At 35.3% G+C, this 13,749-nt stretch overlaps 1 protein-coding gene across 2 annotated transcripts in view; it reads right to left on the bottom strand.

Moving 5' to 3' along the window:
- Apoltp (Apolipoprotein lipid transfer particle) overlaps positions 1–13,749 on the bottom strand; it is a 6,186,292-nt gene that overhangs the window by 5,935,611 nt on the left and 236,932 nt on the right. The gene's annotated exons all lie outside the window — the stretch shown is intronic.

Here is a 13,749-nt window from a genome sequence, read left to right as displayed (position 1 = left end):
TTCTTCGGGGGGAGATTCCCCCCCGGGCTACCCCCTGAATTCATCCCTGAAACAAGGAGATGCGTTGTCGCCATTATTATTCAACTTTGTTCTGGAACACGCTATAAGGAAAATCAAGATAGCAACCAGGACCTAGAGTTGAACGGTATTCACCAGGTTATGGCATATGCTGATGATGTAAATTTAATAGAGGATGACAGGAGAACAATAGAAAGAAATGCAGATATCTTACTAAAAACTTGCAGGAACATGGGTTTAGAAGTAAATGAAGAGAAAACTAAATACATGGAAGTGAGTCGGGACCGTAATACAGCAAATTATGGATGCCTTAAAATATTAAATAATACTTTTGATAAAGTGGATAATTTCAAATATCTAGGATCAGTATTAACAGAGAAAATCATATTCACGAAGAAATTAAATGTATATTAAAAGTAGGGAATTCGTGTTATTATTCAGTTCAAAATCTCTTGTCGTCGCGAATTCTGTCGAGGAATTTGAAGCTTAAAATATATAAAACGACAATCATACCTGTTGTTCTATATGGTTGCAAAACATGGTCGCTTACTCTGAGAGAAGAACATAGACTGAAAGTATTTGAGAACAAGATCCTGAGACGAATATTCGGACCCAAGAGGAACGGAAATGGGGAATGGCGGAAACTTCATGACGAGGAACTACATAAATATATATAGTTTACCAAACATTCTTAGGGTCATCAAGTCTAGGAGGCTTAGGTGGGCAGGACATGTAGCTAGGATGGAAGAAAATAGAAACGCTTTCAAAGCCTTGACTAGAAGATCAATCGGAAAACTACCATTAGGAAGACCTAGGCTCAGATGGGAGGACAATATTAAGATGGATCTCGCAGAGATAGGAATACAAAGTAGAAACTGGATCCAGTTGGCTAAGGATAGAGATCGGTGGAGAGCTTTTGTGAACACGGCATTGAACCTCCGAGTTCCATAAGCCATAGAGTTAGTTAGTTTTTTATTTGGATGCTATGTCGTATTGCATTCATTTAGAATGTTAGATGACTGAAATGCTAAGTTGTGTTTTACTTGTTTACTTTTAATGCAAACTTTATTTTTTAGTTATTCATTTTACATAAAATTTTGGGAAATAAAAGTAACGTTCATTCTTAAAAAAAAAATGATATGTTTCTCATTTTCCTTTCATTTCTGAGAATTCACTATTGAAAATAAGCGTAATATTTTATTTTTCTTTTGGTTTAAACCTCATTTTTATGCTCCAAGGCTAAGAGAGGCGGTGATGATGACAATGAACGAAACTGGTGGAGTGAAGAAAGTGGAAGGAAACGCATGAAGCCCAAGATAACCCTTACACAAAATTTGTAACGAGCACTTGGACATGGTATTTCATTCGATTCAAACATATCTGCTATTTGTGTAATTATATAGTCATATGATGTTCCGTTATATATTTTTTTGTAGCAAGTGAATTTCACATGATACTGGAATATTTCCCAGTACAGTATTTGCTCAAATCTTAGAAATTCGAATGCAGGAAATGACTACTAAGCTCTTCCACTACTTCCAACATTTGTATTTTTTATTGCAAAATGTTCTGAAGTACATTAAAGTCAGATGTGCAAGAACACTTCTGAAAGAAGCTCAAGATAAACAAGTATTCTTCATACTCTAGCAGTTTTTTTATACGTCTCTGCTTCATTTATAGTTTTGTCGTTTCAATACATTACATTGGATTTTCTCAAAGCACTTAATCAACTAGTTATTTATTTGCACTGTTGAAATTATAACTTTTGAATTCAAATTTCACTCGTTTGACATACTACCGGAACGTCCATAGCATAAGTCTCTGATTAAGATTGCTACGTCTCGGAGATGGTGTAAAAATTGAACAAATTTTAATGATACTAGTTAAGGATAATCCGGAATTGAGGACACGCATGATACAATCAAATTTAACTGGTGTGCAAAATAGTGAATCTAACATCCTTATTGGATAGTAGTGATCTTTTTGTCTCCCGGGCGGACTCACTCTCTCTCTCTCATACAGATACACACACACACATTATATATACAGACATGGTAAATAGATAAAGGAGTTTTGCTAATCCTAACTGCTAGAAAATATTGACCACAGGTTAATATAATATCAATATTAATTTAAAAATTTGCATTTCTTTCTGGGGAAGTTTGTTTTGTAATTTCCCTCTACTTTAATTTCCGTGACTTTTTTTTATTGTCCGCCATTTTAGGCGTAACAAGGATTAGGCTAAACGAGGATCCTTTTTTCGACTAAAATGGCGGACTGAAATCTTATCATTTATCTGTCATAAAAGTGTCAGATAATTGGTTAGGCGAAACGTGGATTAGGCAAAACGTGGCAACACGCGAACGAACAAGAAGAAAGAAAAAGTACTGGAAATGAATAAACGAAGCGTCGACCCGGAAAAGTATTGGCGCCCTATTAAAGCAATATTGTTGTTGGTATGGAAAGAAATATATTTATTAAAAATGTTCTTGCTTACTACGATCGCAATCCAACGTTTCAATAAGAGTCACAAGTTTTTACTTATCACTTTAAAAAAAAAAGCTATTATATATGATTTCTTAATGGCGATGTGACATACATGCTGCCAAGTAATGACTTACAGTGTACACAAGAGCGTTTCCAAAATCAGAAACGGTCACAGTCTTAAATACATACGTATTCGGCGTTTTGATGATGATGAGTTTCGTTAGTTAATCACGTTTTTCTACCCAATTGTTTTAATCACGATGGTGAGAATAAAGGTATGAAAAATGAAAGGAGTGAAGAGACACACACAAGTAGCACCTTTGCTCGGGAATATTAAAAATGAAGGTAAACAAGGGGAATAATAACGTTCTTGAATTTGAAACAGTTGTAGAATAGGGGCTTAATGGGTCAAAACTTAAACCCAAGAATTTCTTCTTTTTCAAAGACTGATCACTACCAGTGATTTTTTTTTATTTCATTGACGTATAAAATGCTTCCAATTTAAATGAATTTATTGTGGTGATTACTGCAGTTTTCGCCCTTTCCCGTTTCGCCTTATGACCTCTAGCAATGGAATTTACATGTAAAACCTGTTATCACTTTCCATCTTCATGCATGGCGGAACAGGAAATCTCGATGTGAATATTCCCGTTTCGCTTTACGAACTTTACGTTGGTAGGCTTGCAAGTGCATTCATAGATATAATTTAATTTGTTTATTCGTATAACAAAATACGTGCAGTAACTACAAGAAGTACAGAACACCTATACAAGATGATGTTTACCTTCGGTATATATACAATGAGCAACAGCATCTAAGTAATGCATTAGAGAAATCTGTTTACTACTCATTCTACATTTCAAAGTACGCAGGCGAATGTTTAATTGTTTTCACTTCTATTTCTGGTGTCTTGCAGCATGCCCTGCTAAAAACATGGCCACCGAAGCTTCACTTTCTGGTTACTCCTGCTTCAGTAACTCAATTAGCCTATATGTATATTGAGGTGAGGATTCTCATCACTTCTATTTAACTTTTAGTGCCAACCCTCTGCTCGATTTGTTGTTCTGTCCCCTTCATTGTCAAAATGGTTTAAAGTATGTCCAAAATGGTTCCAAGTAAATGATTATCAAAATAGTACCAGAAATGAAGTAAATAAGTCGCTTGAAGAATTCTCAGTTAAGCAATTACCAATAGAATATTTGAAGTGTAAAAATAATGAGCTTAAGTAATGAAGACCATTGCGAATTTAATTTGATGATTGACAGCACATTGTCATACTATAAGGTATTTGAAACAATCAGGAGCTGCTTTTTAAGAACGTGAAACAGTATATATTAACTCCCTAACAGCATAAAATACATTTGAACCAAGCTTGCAAAGCAGAGGTCCAGACTTTTGACAAGTCCCCCACCCTTATTACAAGTCTATATTTGACGTATCTTTTAGCCTACCCGTCATAACTATGGGACGTAAAATTTAAATATCTCATTTCTTAGATTTATTAAACGTTACAGCTTTGTGAATAAATAAATTAACAATAACATATAAAAAAACAGCGCTTTTGTACTTTATCTTATCTCAGGGACCCCAAAGGCTACTCTTCTATTTACTGCTATTCGGCCAGCCTTCGGGAGAAGCGGTGGCTCAGTGGCAGAGCGTTCACCTCTGGTGCATAGGATCCTCGGTTTGATCGCAGCTCGCGCCAAGTGAGCCTTGTGGAGGACAAACACCCTGTGCGTGTGTTTTCTTGAGGTTTTCCCGTTTCCTCCCACTATCTTAATTTCATCATTTCATTTATTTCTGATCATCACCGTCTCCTTTAGCCTAGCCGGCATAAATGTGGGACGTAAAACTTTCATTTCATTTCGTATGAGAGAACTTTCAATCTGCTCATTTCTCGGAGGATGTGTGTATTCGCCAGATAAAGATTCAATTTCAACACAAGTTAGAACAACAGTAACCTTACACCCTTCACTACAATTGCAATATTATTTTGATTCACGACAATAATTTATCCGATAAATATGTTCTTCCTAACACAGTAACCTTCCCCTTCGTTTAGATGCAATGAAAGATATAGCCATTTAACACACTTAAACACACTTCCACTTACACACTTTGGAGTGACGAACTCAGTACTAATCAGGAAGTTTTACTCATCATACATAGTGTGAAACTACTTGAGCAACGTACATATCTTTAAATGTGACATCTAATCGGAAACCTGTTACCTGATTGACTCGTAATAATCAATCATCTTACAGAAAACAACGTTACACAAAAATTCTAAAATCCCTTCCCTTTCATGTTCTACCTTCGCAAATACATAGAAATAATCTAATTACATGAACATAAACATTAATTCTTCTGCCTTTTCAATAATTCATCCCACTGACATAAGCGGACTTGCCTACCTGGCTACCCGGCAATCATTTCTTTCAACTATTTTAATGTATTAGCATTGTTCATTTTTTAAAAAGTACTTCATTCTATACTACATTCTTCATTTGCTGTACGCAGGGGATGTGCCTGGGGATCCGAAAACCCCTCTCCGAAATCACGACTTTTCTTAAATTTTATCTAATTTTAGGGGCGATATTACAAATTTTAATACAATTTGTCCTCATATTGAATTTGGACGCCTTCCCTCCGAAATGAATTCCTGCTCACTCACGTCCTGGCTGTATGCAGGTATTAAACAAGCTTAATTAATATATAACAAGCTTAATTAATATATAAGCGAACCCTATTTGGCAGGATATGGTTTGAAGGTCCAGCTCCTCGTTCCGCTCTCCGGTTACCCTTCTGTATTGTACTCCTATTGCAAGTTCCTTGTTGCATTTTTTTTTAATGTCAACTTTACCAAATAAACCTATCCTCCCTTTCGGTCGTGGAAGAGTTCATTTATATTTTTTTCTACCTAAGTATAGGCCTAGTCGTACACCTTTTGCTTGAAATTTTTGCATACTATGGAGCGTTCGGCTCAGGCTGTTTGATGTCTGAGAAGTTTTGTGAATCGGAATTTGTGTAAAAATGTTTTCATTACGCAATAAATGAAACATGATTATGAGAACTATCATTTTAATTTGTCTTTTTTCTTTACACATAAGTATTGAGCGTCGGTGAAGATTTTTTTCACTCTTCAAAAATTTTCTGCGTTCCTGATCCGAGTTAAGTTGTTTTCGAGGAGTTACAATTCTATTTTTATAGGCAAAATAAACGATTGATATTGAGGTAAAAGAAATAAAATACATGTAAGGTGGATAATGTTAAAAGTGATTCTACTGTTTTACGTACAAAACCAAACACTTACGCACTCCAGAACTTGTAGAACTATGTTTATGCCGTTTTACTTTCCTTCTTTCTTTATTTATTCCTTTCTTTCTTTTTTCTTTTCTTTTCTTTTTTTGTGTGTGATTAGGTATAACTTTGTTCCCATTAATTGCAGTAGGGTGTCGAAAATCCGGATTCGTGAGCCATAATGGTCGGATTCATGGGTCAAAATTTTGATAGTGGGCCAAAGTTCGCCAGTCCACCCCTGCTCTGTGATCACTAATTCTAAGTTCTGATTTCGAGTGCATTACATTGTTACCTTCTTTTTCAATGAAACTTATTTCTTTTCCAATTTTTCAGTATCCTTCTGTTGAACATTTTAATTACATTTATATTTGCTAAAGCATGGCTACCAGTATGTGAAAATTATTGTAAGGCGAAAGGGGAATTCCCGTATTGCCTTACGATAGCAAGTCATTAAGTACCAAGTTTTGGTTGACTGTTCCTGTGATAAGAATCATAAGGCAAAACGGATAAAGGCGAACAGTGAAGACACGATTAGGTTCATTTCTCCATCAACTACTTGTATCGCCAGGATTTGTTTTTGTTCTTACATATCTAATTGTGTGATATTTTTATCTGTCTACATACATATAAAATACACACACACTTAATATATATATATATATATATATATATATATATATATATATATATATATAGTGTGTGTGTGTGTGTGCATTTTGTATGTTTATTACTAGTAAGTAACCTTAAATTCAAAATTTTCAGTCATTAAGAAATTAAGTAAGTACTATAATTTTAAACACATGTAGTAGCCAGACTATATTTTGGATTTCAAGTACAAACATTAAACATATTATTCACCTTTATCGATCAATATTAAGAAATTCGTAAAGAAGGTTCCTTCAGAGCTTCCGTTACATTTCACAAAATATTTTTTTTTACTGTAAAACAATCATAATTAAAATATTCTTTATGTGGTCGCATACAGAATAAAATTACAAAAGTTTACAATTATTACTGGAAATTGATGCTGTTGTTATTTCGAACATTTTTTTAACACATAGTTCCAAACATATTAAAATTTCATTTCTTATAGATAGTATGAAACGTAAATATTGTAAATTTTCATAACTGTTCTCAAAGTGGATTTGTGTACAGCCAAAGATAGTTTTGTAAGTTCAATTAAAAGTCCAAAATAAGCCTCTTGAAAACAGCTTTTATTTGTAAAAGAATAGAGAATGATCACTTTTGGTTGTTGCAATAATCTGTGCAAGCAGCTTGATAAAAATTTAACTTAGCATAACAACAGCTGTTTCTCTTATTTGCCAAGAAAAAGGAAAAGAAAAAAAGAGAAACCTTGATAAGATGAGTGTAGGGGCGCCGAATTCTCTAGCTACGGCTCTGTTTTTCATCCCCCCTCTAAACATTTGTCTAGTTTACTGACACTTACCGATTCGACTGTGATATTCCTCATTGTTGTAATATATATATAGAACATTTTTCGAACTTTTAACATTCCCCTTCACCGGACGCATATTCTTATTAATTAATACACTGAGAAAAGTCCGTTATCTGGACAGCGGTATATTTTACAAATATATAGAATCATTATGTTTACTACAAAAATCTGCAAGGAGCACACGTTATCCATATGCTAGACTTTCCTCACTTAGATGTTAAATCGTGCCATTTCAGGATGTATGACATCTAACAGTCTTCCATATATCACATACATATACGTATGTTACATACGCCAGGTGTATGTTAAATGTGTATATCTGTGTGTGAGATCCTGACCACTTATATACAGTTCTTTCGTTCGTACAGAAATTACGTTTATTCGAAACATTTATACGGAAAGTATGTTTTAGTTATACTTTTTTAGTTATACGTTTCCTAGTTGTACCTTAAGTCCAAAAACTACAGGATTTACACATGTAACCTACGTTTTTACGTACGCCACATACATTTTTTCTGAGTGTATGATTTCACAATACGCCCTATGTCCGCCTCTCATGTTAGTGTATAAGATATAAGAAATTTGCAGCATTCAATGTAAGGTCTACTGAAAACATTTTGACACAGTAAGCAGACAATTTTGATCGATGTAAACCAACTTTTAAATTAAAAAATGATTGATTCAAATGACTGGACCAAACTACATGTTCAAATTAAATATAACAAATTTGGTGCATTTTTAAAAATTAATTTAGTTAATTGTAAACAAATTAATTTAAGTTGTTGGCCAATGTAATGACTGTTAGTGAATATTCTATGTTTGAACGCATCGTTGGATGAATAACAGTTAATGAAAATATAATGACACTAATTGTAGATCTGAAGTGAAGTGATTCAAATAAAAGTGTATAGATATAATTAAATACTTCTAAAATTATTCCTCAACAGTCTTAAAATTCAGTTAAATTTGGAATATTATTAACAAGTGTGCTGTCCATCGGCTATTAGGGGTGTGGAGGTAATTGCTGACCCCACTTTTTTGGGTTTACACTATAACCTAATTACCTGCCCTCTTTATATTAGTAGTTTTTTGTCCCCTTTTTTAGTGTTCATACCGAATTGCCGTACTTTCCATTACAAGCGAATGGATCTGTGTTTTTGCGCAACTACAATTGATCACGGAAAGTAAGATAAATTTAACGCTTTATTAAAATTGTTATAGTTATTTAGTAAACTAAATGCTGAATTTTTCCAAAAAGGGAGGTTTGCACGTGTATGTCATATGGGAACAACATATAATAAAATGTAAGGTTGTTACAAATCATTGGAGCTGTTTCATGAATTTGGCATAGCTATGATATTTGGCATATTATCACGAAGCTTTACTATAATATAGACCTTAATTTATTTAATTTCGAACTTATAGTAGTCAAATTCGGTCCAAACATTAGCTATTCACAACTCTCTAGCCTCCAATTCAACTCAGATTAGGTTATTTTCAAACAAAGTTAAACTATTCTGAACGACTGGTTTGTTTAAATTTTACTATATGTTGTTACAGACATCCAACTGCTCATTAAAGTGAATTGAAAACTACCAAATCATGGCTCAGATTTTTTTTTTCAAATGAAGTTTAAACTTTTAACTCATTAAAGACATTTTGAACCAAATCCATTCGTTCGTTTAAATTTATTTATTTATTCATTTATTTATTTTACTACATTTGTTTTACAACTTATGAACCAACGATTTGATGCAATCTAAGTCGGGAGAGTTTCCATACTGGTTCAGAAAATAAAAATGCTTGTTTTATTTTAAATTTTCATTTCTCTCAGTGTAAAGATCCCGTCCCATTTTTAATACTCACAGTTCTTATATTCATTACATAAGACATATTTCAGTGTAAGAAAGCGTAGTTATAAAGAATTAAGCAGAAAGTAAAAAGAAAAATGTAAACAAACTTGTATGTTATACGAAAATGAAAACAATTAAACATAAATTAATTTCGAAGCTTTAGTAGTTAAAATACTACTAAAATAACACACTATTGCGTAGGAAGTTGCGTCAATTATTATATAAATTCTCCTGACAGTGATGGACATGCTACTTATAAACATAGTGAAACGATATAACTTGAGTTGATTTTGAGTTTAACTTCCCTTTCAATAACTAAGCTATATGAGACGAGACCTACTGATTAACGTGGAATCCGAATCACATGAGTCCCACCGGGAAGCGAACCCGGGTCTTCCACGCCAAAGACACGTACGCTAACCTCTTAGCCACAAAGGAGCTCAGTAAAACGATTGAGCCGTTCGTGAAATAAATTATTTAAGTGTCAGGTATTCATTGTTATTCAATATTTTGTGGTAATATACCTTAAGTTAACGTTTATCTGGGAGAAATTGATAGTAACCAAACAATAAAGTTTGAGAAATGCTTTAATGGAATACTACAAGTTAACATGAACTATTTTAAGTTTATTCCTATTTCCTGCAAATGGATGTCATTTCAATTTTCGTGTTAGGTATGTTCTGTTTTGAACCTACATAAATTTTCAAGTAAGTGTTGGCACAGTCCCCATCATAAAGAGATATAATAAAATGTTGAAACATATTCAACATAGCTGGTACCCTGGATTGAACTAGAACTTTTATGACTGGAAAGCAAGTACACTAAACCGAGCGGTACAATGATTGTGCTATTTAGACTTAGTATGTGAGCATTAGTGGAGAAATAGGATTATTAGGTCTATTAAATTTAAATATGTGTACAATCTGAGGTTTGAAATAATACACACAGAAAGAAACATTAGGTTATGTATTGTGGTTTATCACATTTTCTTTCTCACGAGTAATGTTAAAGTCACGTGAAAAAATAGTGACTTTCTGAACCCATTTTGCTACAAGTTCTTGTAAAACTGAGAAGGTACTTAAAATAACAAGCAGCAGGTGCTCGAAATAGAACAAACTTTTCAGCGAATTTCGATACTCAAACGTATTTTTTTCCTCAGTTTTATCAACCAGATATCGAGATAGTATCTTGTTGAAGGTCAGGATTATTACTTAGTAGGTACCTCTAGCCTCTATGCTGGTGATGATTTATTCTAAAAAATGTATGGGTAGCGTGGGACAAAACAAATTATCAGAAAGCTCCACTTGGACATTATTTGATGAAGGAGTGTTCTCCACAAGAGTGAAATGTAATTTATCTTTGCTATTGGGGACATTTTTATTCATATTGGACCGGAGAGAACCAAGTGCCCGAAAGTATGTCGGGAAGTAACATTGTTGTTGGATGCCCTAACCTTCCTTCTTTCCCTTCTTTTATAAATAGCGTGACATTTTCAGTTTGGCGAGAATTGGTCACACCCTATTAAGAGTCATGTTATACTTCTCTTTTTAATATCAGAACATGAGCAATTCTAAAGGTGTGATTTCGTCTTTACAACCATCTCGACCTCTGTGTGTAGGGGGGAGGGACTAAAATGCAAATATTAAATTTAATGTTAAATCTGTAGTCGAAAGACATCATGTTCGATTGGATTGGGTTTGAATTTAGCGGATTCTTAAACAGCGAGGCTATATGGGAAGTGGGATCCAAACTACATGAGCTCCTGCCGAGAATCGAACAGGATGTCCCGCGCCAGAGAAGCGTACGCTGACAATCAGCCACGGAGGAGCTCTCAGCATTTGCGAATTCTAATTAGGAAGTATTGGATCTAAATAGCTTATTCTCTATGTACTGACAATTAATTATGAATTTTAGTTAGGAAATAATATCTCGTTTTGTGCAATAGAAAATATTAATTTAGCCAAAATCACGTATTGTATAGAAAGACTGAAACTAGATTGGAATGATGATTTCTGGTGAGTCTACCAGCAAGCATCAGCAACGATTCGCGATGACAACACAAGACAAGGTTTGCTCTTCTGAAAACAATAAAACCAGACCGGGGAGAAGGCCTGGAAAGGGCAAGAGACCACCTTCTACTCGAAAACTCTTTAATATGAGCCTATTTTGCGCGCCGTATTTACGCTCGAGGTTAAAAGCAGGCAGACCTTTCCAGCGTATAAAAATTCGGTACGTAAACTTACGCCAGGTCCCATACACTAACGTATTGACAGCTGCTAACAAGGCCAGTGTATGAAATTTTATGGTTACGACCGAAAAATACGTCAATGTATGGCTGACTTTGCAATGTCCCCGTCTGCAAATTGCTGCCAACTATAATCGGTTCGCTGTCGCTTTTTGGCAGATAGCCGCCGAAGTGAAGAAAAAATGACTGCCGGCATCATTACGCTTTCGGTTCAATGCGGAAGTAAAATGGTTGCCGTTGTCGTAAAATTAGATGTCAGTTCTCATTGTTCCATCAGTAAGTGTTATAGAGGTTTTTCGACGAATGATGCTGAATGATCGTGAGAACTCGGTAACGTCAGGTAAGAATTTTTCTGTTGTTCTCATGCTTTTTATGTGCTAGGATATTAGAACAAAAGATGGCAGCGCTGCTACTCATGTAAATGTTGTTGGACAATTCATATGCTTACGAAACTGCTCGTGACTAATCACAACACCACATTTTAGGTTATACTTTACTTGGCAGAAATGTAAACTATACTCCGTAAATGCTTTACTCATTGCAAACAATAAAATCCAGTTAAAATTCCCACTGACAATTACTAATTATTTCTGATATACTTGGGAGGCGATGTCTTTGGGGTATCCACACATACTGAATCAAGAGGCCTAACCTCTCTTATGTGAGTTAATGTGCGAGCGAGGATCAAGTGTTGCAATACGCATTTGTGAGCAAAGCACACGTACTGCATTTAGAGGGTTGACGAAAGTCTTCACTTTCGGAGGGCAGCTTGCTTTTTGAACATCATCTTATCATTCTTTCTTTCATCTTCATCTTCATTTGGGCTTCGGCCCTAGGATATTTCATTACTATGGCGGATTCAGGCAACACCACTGGACAGACGAATCTTGGCAGACATTCTGGCTTACCATCTTTATCTCCTTCAATTCCCAGCACTTCAGTAGCACAACCATCCACTCGCACTCGGCATTTTTCTTGGGGTCATGAACCGATCAGTGCATCTAGAGATAGACATCCATCAAGTGAATCTACGCAATCCGCGAAACGCATCCGGTCTCGCTCACCAATAACATCCATGGATATCGAGGTTGAACGACAAAATTCTGGTGTATCTTCTGCAGTTTCATCAAATCACGCTTCTCTTTTCCATTTCATACTTACTGATTATGACACTAAGTACACAAACCCTAAAATGATATTTCTACAAATTGCTAAGTATGTTCCTCGGGTTCGAGATACCCTAGTACAAATCGTTAAAACCAAAAATGGCTACATCTTAAAATCAAATGATCCAAATTTTGGAATTACAATCCGTAATAAAGCTTCTTATGAAATTTTTGGTAAGAACGCGAAACTCACTAAACTCACGGACAAGCGATCCAAACAACAGCCACCTCCTAGAAAACAGCCGTTTCTGTCGGTAGTCATAAGGGGTGTCTCTCCTGATCTAACTGACGCCGAAATTCAAGAGGAATTAGCACAAGAAGGCATTTCAGTGGACAAATGTATTCGCATTCGAAATAACACTGGTCCTACATATATGGTAAGAGTTCTATCGCAGCGGCAAGATACTATCGACTATCTTCTTAGATTTGGAGCACCCATCTATAAGAAAATTCATCGCGTTGAACCATCTAAAACTCAGGGTCCGCTACCTATCCGGTGTGAAAAGTGTCAGCTGTACAACGACCACACTACGGGCAATTGTCGTAATCAACCTAAATGTGGTTACTGCTCCGGCCTTCATGAAACCAAAACTTGCCCCAACTTAAAAGGACCACCTAAATGCAATACATGTGGCAGTGGGCTTCACCCCACATATAGCTATCGGTGTAAGGCTAAACCAGCACCTACGCCTGAGCATCCAGAACTTACTGTTCCATTGAAAACAGCAGACAAAACTACACCACCTACACAATCAGTATTACCCTCGCTCACAGTTGAAGACCTCATACGCTATGTTAGTCTAGTATTGCAAAACATATTTCCGTTTCAGCGAGCTCATGTCATACAACATATCATTTCTGCAGCCAAATCACTTTTTAACATTAATCTTCATGCCACTTATTCTAATAATTATGTTCATTTCCATATTGGATCGCTGGAAACCACGGTTTAAAACCATATACACCGTCTTCTTCATAATGGGGATTAGTTTTTTATTTGTCAATATTCGATCCTTTAAGCAACATAAACTATTACTTGAAACTCTGTTATTAGAGGAGCATATTAGTGCTTTTGCTCTAAATGAAACCGCTTTGAAGCCGAATGTATGTGCTCGTATTCCAGGATATCAATTACAACGTTGCGACTTTCAAGATCAAGCTGCTCGTGCCCAAGGGGGAGTTGCAATCGGATATTTTCCAAAATATCCAGTTCGTACATATACT

Source organism: Thermobia domestica, chromosome 6 (genome assembly GCF_964235325.1).
Source record: "Thermobia domestica chromosome 6, izTheDome1.hap1.1, whole genome shotgun sequence".
NCBI lineage: Eukaryota > Metazoa > Arthropoda > Insecta > Zygentoma > Lepismatidae > Thermobia > Thermobia domestica.
This window is presented reverse-complemented; position numbering and strand designations above follow the sequence as displayed.